Source organism: Aegilops tauschii, chromosome 3, assembly GCF_002575655.3.
Source record: "Aegilops tauschii subsp. strangulata cultivar AL8/78 chromosome 3, Aet v6.0, whole genome shotgun sequence".
Taxonomy (NCBI): Eukaryota; Viridiplantae; Streptophyta; class Magnoliopsida; order Poales; family Poaceae; genus Aegilops; species Aegilops tauschii.
The window spans coordinates 606,285,712-606,294,661 of NC_053037.3; positions in this window are offsets into that span (position 1 = coordinate 606,285,712).

Below are 8,950 nucleotides of genomic sequence, written 5' to 3' on the forward strand. Positions count from 1 at the left end.
ACATGACCTCCAGAACAGGATTACCGTACCACTCTAGTGCGGATCTCACTCTGGTTGACCTGGGAGGTTCGGTAGTAACTTGATCTGAAGTTACATGATCATCATCATTAGCTTCCTCACTAATTGGTGTAGGAGTCACAGGAACAGATTTCTGTGATGAACTACTTTCCAATAAGGGAGCAGGTACAGTTACCTCATCAAGTTCTACTTTCCTCCCACTCACTTCTTTTGAGAGAAACTCCTTCTCTAGAAAGGATCCATTCTTAGCAACGAATGTCTTGCCTTCGGATCTGTGATAGAAGGTGTACCCAACTGTCTCCTTTGGGTATCCTATGAAGACACATTTCTCCGATTTGGGTTTGAGCTTATCAGGATGAAACTTTTTCACATAAGCATCGCAACCCCAAACTTTAAGAAACAACAACTTTGGTTTCTTGCCAAACCACAGTTCATATGGTGTCATCTCAACGGATTTAGATGGTGCCCTATTTAACATGAATGCAGCTGTCTCTAATGCATAACCCCAAAACGATAGTGGTAAATCGGTAAGAGACATCATAGATTGCACCATATCTAATAAAGTACGGTTACGATGTTCGGACACACCATTACGCTGTGGTGTTCCACATGGCGTGAGTTGTGAAACTATTCCGCATTGTTTCAAATGAAGACCAAAATCGTAACTCAAATATTCTCCTCCACGATCAGATCGTAGAAACTTTATTTTCTTGTTACGATGATTTTCCACTTCACTCTGAAATTATATGAACTTTTCAAATGTTTCAGACTTATGTTTCATCAAGTAGATATACCCATATCTGCTCAAATCATCTGTGAAGGTCAGAAAATAACAATACCTGCCGCGAGCCTCAACACTCATCGGATTGTATACATCAGTATGTATTATTTCCAATAAGTCAGTTGCTCGCTCCATGGTTCTTCATGCGCTTTACACCAATATGACCTAAACGGCAGTGCCACAAATAAGTCGCACTATCATTATTAACTTTGCATCTTTTGGCTTCAATATTATGAATATGTCTATCACTACGATCGTGATCCAACAAACCATTTTCATTGGGTGTATGACCATAGAAGGTTTTATTCATGTAAACAGAACAACAATTATTCTCTAACTTAAATGAATAACCGTATTGCTATAAACATGATCAAATCATATTCATGCTCAACGCAAACACCAAATAACACTTATTTAGGTTCAACACTAATCCCGAAAGTATAGGGAGTGCGCGATGATGATCATATCAATCTTGGAACTACTTCCAACACACATCGTCACTTCATCCTTAACTAGTTTCTATTCATTCTGCAACTCCCGTTTCGAGTTACTACTCTTAGCAACTGAACCAGTATCAAATACTGAGGGGTTGCTATAAACACTAGTATAGTACACATCAACAACATGTATATCAAATATACCTTTGTTCACTTTGCCATCCTTCTTATCCGCCAAATACCTTGGGCAGTTCCGCTTCCCGTGACCAGTCCCTTTGCAGTAGAAGCACTCAGTCTCAGGCTTAGGTCCAGACTTGGGTTTCTTCACTTGAGCAGCAACTTGCTTGCCGTTCTTCTTGAAGTTCCCCTTCTTCCCTTTGCCCTTTTTCTTTAAACTAGTGGTCTTGTCAACCATCAACAATTGATGCTTTTCTTGATTTCTACCTTCGTCGATTTCAGCATCACGAAGAGCTTGAGAATGGTTTCCGTTATCCCTTGCATATTATAGTTTATCACGAAGTTCAAGTAACTTGGTGATAGTGACTAGAGAACTTTGTCAATCGCTATCTTATCTGGAAGATAACTCCCACTTGATTCAAGTGATTGTAGTACCCAGACAATCTGAGCACATGCTCACTGGTTGAGCTATTCTCCTCCATCTTGTAGGCAAAGTACTGTCAGAGGTCTCATACCTCTTGACACGGGCATGAGTATGAAATACCAATTTCAACTCTTGGAACATCTTATATGCTCCGTGGCGTTCAAAACATTTTTGAAGCCCCGATTCTAAGCCGTAAAGCATGGTACACTAAATTATCAAGTAGTCATCATATCGAGCTTGCCAAATGTTCGTAACGTCTGCATCTGCTCCTGCAATCGGTCTGTCACCTAGCGGTGCATCAAGGATATAATTCTTCTGTGTAGCAATGAGGATAATCCTCAGATCACGGATCCAATCCGCATCATTGCTACTAACATCTTTCAACTTAGTTTTCTCTAGGAACATATCAAAAATAAAACAGGGGAGCTAAACACGAGCTATTGATCTACAACATAGATATGCTAATACTACCAGGACTAAGTTCATGATAAATTAAAGTTCAATTAATCATATTACTTAAGAACTCCCACTTAGATAGACATCCCTCTAATCATCTAAGTGATCACGTGATCCAAATTAACTAAACCATGTCCGATCATCACGTGAAATGGAGTATTTTTCAATGGTGAACATCACTATGTTGATCATATCTACTATATTATTCACGCTCGAACTTTCGATCTCAGTGTTCGGAGGCCATATCTGCATATGCTAGGCTCGTCAAGTTTAACCGGAGTATTCTGCGTGTGCAAAACTGGCTTGCACCCGTTGTATATGAACGTAGAGCTTATCACACCCGATCATCACGTGGTGTCTCGGCACGACGAACTTTGGCAACGGTGCATACTCAGGGAGAACACTTTTACCTTGAAATTTACTGTGAGATCATCTTATAATGCTACCGTCAAACAAAGCAAAATAAGATGCATAAAGGATAAACATCACATGCAATCAATATAAGTCATATGATATGGCCATCATCATCTTGTGCCTTTGATCTCCATCTCCAAAGCACCGTCATGATCACCATCGTCACCGGCGTGACACCTTGATCTCCATCGTAGCATCGTTGTCGTCTCGCCAACTATTGCTTCTACGACTATCGCTACCGCTTAGTGATAAAGTAAAGCAATTACAGGGCGATTGCATTGCATACAATAAAGTGACAACCATATGGCTCCTGCCAGTTGCCGATAACTCCGTTACAAAACATGATCATCTCATACAATAAAATATAGCATCATGTCTTGACCATATCACATCACAACATGCCCTGCAAAAACAAGTTAGACGTCCTCTACTTTGTTGTTGCAAGTTTTATGTGGCTGCTACGGGCTGACCAAGAACCGTTCTTATCTACGCATCAAAACCACAACGATAGTTCATCAAGTTAGTGTTGTTTTAACCTTCTCAAGGACCAGGCGTAGTCACACTCGGTTCAACTAAAGTTGGAGAAACTGACACCCGCCAGCCACCTGTGTGCAAAGCACATCGGTAGAACTAGTCTCGCGTAAGCGTACGCGTAATGTCGGTCCGGGCCGCTTCATCCAACAATACCGCCGAATCAAAGTGTGACATGCTGGTAAGCAGTATGACTTGTATCGCCCACAACTCACTTGTGTTCTACTCGTGCATATAACATCTACGCATAAACCTGGCTCGGATGCCACTATTGGGGAACGTAGTAATTTCAAAAAAATTCCTACGCACACGCAAGATCATGGTGATGCATAGCAACGAGAGGGGAGAGTGTTGTCCATGTACCCTCGTAGACCGTAAGCAGGAGCGTTATGAGAACGCGGTTGATGTAGTCGTACGTCTTCACGATCCGACCGATCCAAGTGCCGAACGCACGGCACCTCCGAGTTCAGCACACGTTCAGCTCGGTGACGTCCCACGAACTCCGATCTGGCAGAGCTTCACGGGAGAGTTTCGTCAGCACGACGGTGTGATGACGGTGATGATGTTTCTACCGACTCAGGGCTTCGCCTAAGCACCGCTACGATATGACCGAGATGGATTATGGTGGACGTGGGCACCGCACACGGCTAAAAGATCAACTGATCAACTTGTGTGTCTTTGGGGTGCCCCGTGGCCACGTATATAAAGGATGGAGGGAGGAGGAGGCCGGCCCTCATAGGGCGCGCCCAAGTGTGGTGTCCTACTAGAACTCCCTAGTCCTAGTAGAATTCCACCTCCCACATGGAATAGGAAAAAGGGAAGGGAGAAGGGGAAGGAAGGAAGGGGGCCCCCCTCCCTAGTCCAATTCGGAGCAGACCATGGGGAGGGGTGCGGCCACCCTTTGAGGCCTTTCTCTCCTTTCCCGTATGGCCCATTAAGGCCCATACGAATTCCGTAACTCTCCGGTACTCTGAAAAATACCCGAATCACTCGGAACCTTTCCGATGTCCGAATATAGTCGTCCAATATATCGATCTTTACGTCTCGACCATTTCGAGACTCCTCGTCATCTCCCCAATCTCATCCGGGACTCCGAACTACCTTCGGTACATCAAAACACATAAACTCATAATACCGATCGTCACCGAACGTTAAGCGTGCGGACCCTACGAGTTTGAGAACTATGTAGACATGAACAAGACACATCTCCGGTCAATAACCAATAGCGGAACCTGGATGCTCATATTGGCTCCTACATATTCTACGAAGATTTTTATCGGTCAAACCGCATAACAACATACATTGTTCCCTTTGTCATCTATGTTACTTGCCCGAGATTCGATCGTCGGTATCACCATACCTAGTTCAATCTCGTTACCGGTAAGTCTCTTTACTCGTTCCGTAATACATCATCCCGCAACTAACTCATTAGCTGCATTGCTTGCAAGGCTTATAGTGATTGCATTACCGAGAGGGCCCAAAGATACCTCTCCGACAATCGGAGTGGCAAATCCTAATCTTGATATATGCCAACCCAACAAGTACCTTCGGAGACACCTGTAGAGCACCTTTATAATCACCCAGTTACGTTGTGACCTTTGGTAGCACACAAAGTGTTCCTCCGGTATTCGGTAGTTGCATAATCTCATAATCATAGGAACATGTATAAGTCATGAAGAAAGCAATAGCAGTAAACTAAAATGATCAAGTGCTAAGCTAACAATATGGGTCAAGTCAATCACATCATTCTCCTAATGATGTGATCCCGTTTATCAAATGACAACTCATGTCTATGGTTAGGAAACTTAACCATCTTTGATCAACGAGCTAGTCAAGTAGAGGCATACTAGTGACACTCTGTTTGTCTATGTATTCACACATGTATTATGTTTCCCGTTAATACAATTCTAGCATGAATAATAAACATTTATCATGAAATAAGGAAATAAATAATAACTTTATTATTGCCTCTAGGGCATATTTCCTTCAGATGGCCCCTCCGGGATCCTCCACCATGGCCTCCGGTGATGATGGCCCCCTCCGGCAGGGTGCCAGAGAGGGCCTAGATTGATTTCTTGTGGCTACAGAGGCTTGCGGCGGCGGAACTTCCGATCTAGGTTATTTTCTGGAGGTTTCTGTATTTATAGGAATTTTTGGCGTAGGTCTCACGTCAGGGGGGCCTCTGAGTCGTCCACGAGATAGGGGCCCACGCCCAGGGGGTGGGCGCGCCCCCACCTTCGTGGACAGCCCGGAACTCTTCTGACCCAACTCTTTTACTCCGGGGGCTTCTTTTGGTCCATAAAAAATCATCAAAAATTGGCACGTCAATTGGACTCCGTTTGGTATTCCTTTTCTGTGATACTCAAAAACAAGGAAAAAACAGAAACTGGCACTGGGCTCTAGGTTAATAGGTTAGTCCCAAAAATCATATAAAATATCATATAAATGCATATAAAACATCTAAGATGGATAATATAGATACATTGGAGATGTATCAGGCTACAGTAGGGGTCGTGGTCGCGGCAATAGCAGGGGGCGCGGCCGAGGCAGGCGTCCCTCACCAACTCCCTCTGGTGGCAGCGGCGGCCGTGGTCGCCCACAGCAGCAACGTCAGCAGCAACCCTGCGACTACCCAGAGTGTCAGATCTGTCTCAAGCACCATCCAGGAGGTGCTCGAGACTGCTGGCATAGGTATGATGATGAGCACGAGGAGAAGGGGGCAAATCTTGTCACCGACTCCTATGGCATTGACACAAATTGGTACGCGGATACCGGTGCCACATATCACATCACCGGCGAGTTGGACAGGCTAACGACAAGAGACAAGTATCATGGGCAAGATCAAGTGCACACCGCAAGCGGTTCTGGTATGAATGTTACTCATATTAGTCATTCAGTTGTTCAAACCCCTACAAAAACATTGCATCTTAACAAAGATCTTCGTGTGCCCCAAACATACAAAAATCTCCTTTCTGTTCATCGCTTTACTCGAGACAATCGTGTCCTTATTGAATTTTACCCCTACTTCTTTTTGGTCAAGGACTTGGACACGAGGAGAATCCTTCTTAGGGGCAAGTGCGTGGGAGGTCTTTATCCTCTCATATCTTCATCATCGCCATCGTTGAATAAACAAGCGATCATCGCCATCAAGCCTTCATCATCAAAGTGGCATAGTCGTTTAGGGCATCCTTCTTCAGTTATTGTCAAGTTTGTTCTTAGCAAAAATAAACTCCCCTACTCAAATGAGTCTAGTATTGAGTCAGTGTTTGATCCATGTATGCAAGCTAAAAGTCATCAGCTACCATATCCTGTATCTACTAGCATATCTACAGCACCCTTACAACTTGTTTTCTCAGATGTTTGGGGGCCAGCTCCCACTTCAGTTGGTAGATACTCATACTATGTAAGTTTCATTGATGATTACAGTAAATATACCTGGATCTATCTTCTCAAAAAGAGGTCTGAAGTGTTTCAAGTTTTCTCAAATTCTAAGAATCTTGTTGAGACACGACTAAACACTAAGATCATTGCTATGCAAACTGACTGGGGGGGGGGGGTGAGTACAAGAAGTTGAATTCCTTTTTTCAGCAACTTGGCATCTCCCATCATGTTTCATGCCCTCATGCACACCAGCAAAATGGCTCTGCTGAAAGAAAGCAGCGCCATGTCGTTGAAGTAGGCCTAGCCCTACTTGCAAATGCATCTATGCAACTAAAATTTTGGGATGAAACATTCTTGACTGCCACTTACCTCATTAATTTACTTCCCAGTAAAGTCATCAAGTTTGAAACTCCTGTCACACGTCTTTATGACACCACACCTGATTACAAATCCTTACGTGTCTTTGGTTGTGCGTGCTGGCCCAACCTACGACCATATAATTCTCGCAAACTTGCATTTCGTTCCAAAAAGTGTGTCTTCCTAGGATATAGTCCTATTCACGAAGGAGTAAAATGTCTTGATGTTGCTAGTGGCAGAGTTTACATATCCGGTGATGTTGTCTTTGACGAGTCTATATTTCCATTTGCATCTCTACACCCAAATGCTGGAGCCATTCTCAAGAAAGAACTCCTTCTCCTTCCTCCTAGCCTTCGAAATTTTGAGCAAGGGGGCGACGATTGTACTGACCAATATGATAACCCAACCAGTTCTAGTTGTGCATCTTGTCTTGTGCAGATCCATGAAGAAACCGCAGGAGAAAACGGTGCTCAAAATGATCAAGATTTGATGAAACACGGCCCTATATTGCATGTGCTGGAGAATCTGGAGGCAGGCGCGGCGAACGAGGCTGATTTGGAGCAGCCTGCAACCCCGCAGCAACTGGCGGCCTCGGATCATGCGCGAAGATCTCCTTCGGATCGCGCGCTCGCCAGCGGCTCGTCTCAGCCGGCCACGTCGCCCGCCAGTGGGCCGACTTCGAGCTGCGCGCCCACCAGAAATCGGCCCCAGCCTGACACGGTCGGCTCGGGATCGCCAACTCCCATGCGTGTGCGCGCCCAGACAGCGACGCATGGGGGATCCTCTGCGGCGCGCAACTCCGCAGAAGCTGACTCCGCAAGTACAAGGATGATCACACGATGGGCTACAGAATCAGGGCCCGGATCTGCTGTGCAAAGTGATTCGGGAACTGCCCCTGGATCCTCTGTGGCAGGCTCGCCCATGTCATCTGCTGTGCAGAAATCTACTCCTGTTCAACCACAACCGGTTCCAACTTCACGCGTGATGACTCGCCTACAAAAAGGTATAAAAAAACCAACAGTTCGAACCGATGGCACCATACCCTATGGCATGTTGTGTGTTGCAGGAGAACCAACTTGTTTGGAAGATGCACTTGGAGACTCCAAGTGGAAAAATGCAATGGATGGAGAATACTCTGCACTCATGAAAAACAAGACGTGGCATCTTGTACCAGAAAAACGAGGTAAGAATATTATTGACTGTAAATGGGTGTACAGATTCAAGAAAAAGGCAGATGGCTCCATTGACAGGTATAAGGCACGTCTAGTTGCAAAAGGTTTTAAACAACGTTATGGTTTAGATTATGAGGATACCTTCAGTCCAGTTGTTAAAGCTGCAACAATTAGGCTTGTGCGAGCTATTGCTGTTTCCAGGGGATGGAGCTTGAGACAGCTAGATGTTCAGAACACATTTTTGCATGGTGTTCTGGAAGAGGAGGTTTATATGAGGCAACCACCTGGGTATGCAGATAAAAGGACACCTCACTATGTGTGTAAACTTGACAAGGCTCTCTATGGTTTAAAACAGGCACCAATGGCATGGTAATCAAGATTGAGCTCTCACCTGAGGTGTTTTGGTTTTGTTGCATCCTAGGCTAACACATCACTCTTCATTTACAACAAGGCAAACACAATCATATTTGTTTTGATTTATGTTGATGATATTATAGTTGCTATCTCTTCACAAGATGCTACTAATGCTCTCCTACATGATTTAAGTTCAAAGTTTGCCTTGAAAGATCTTGGTGATCTACTCTTCTTCCTAGGCATTGAGGTTAAGAAGATTTCAGATGGCATAGTGCTAAGTCAGAACAAATATGCTATTGAACTTCTAACTCGTATGGGAATGAAGGACTGTAAGCCTTCACCTACACCTCTGTCATCTTCAGAAAAACTTTCAGCTTTTGAAGGGGAGCCACTCAAGGAAGAAGAAAGCACAAAGTACAGGAGTGATGTGGGAGCCTTACAGTATTTG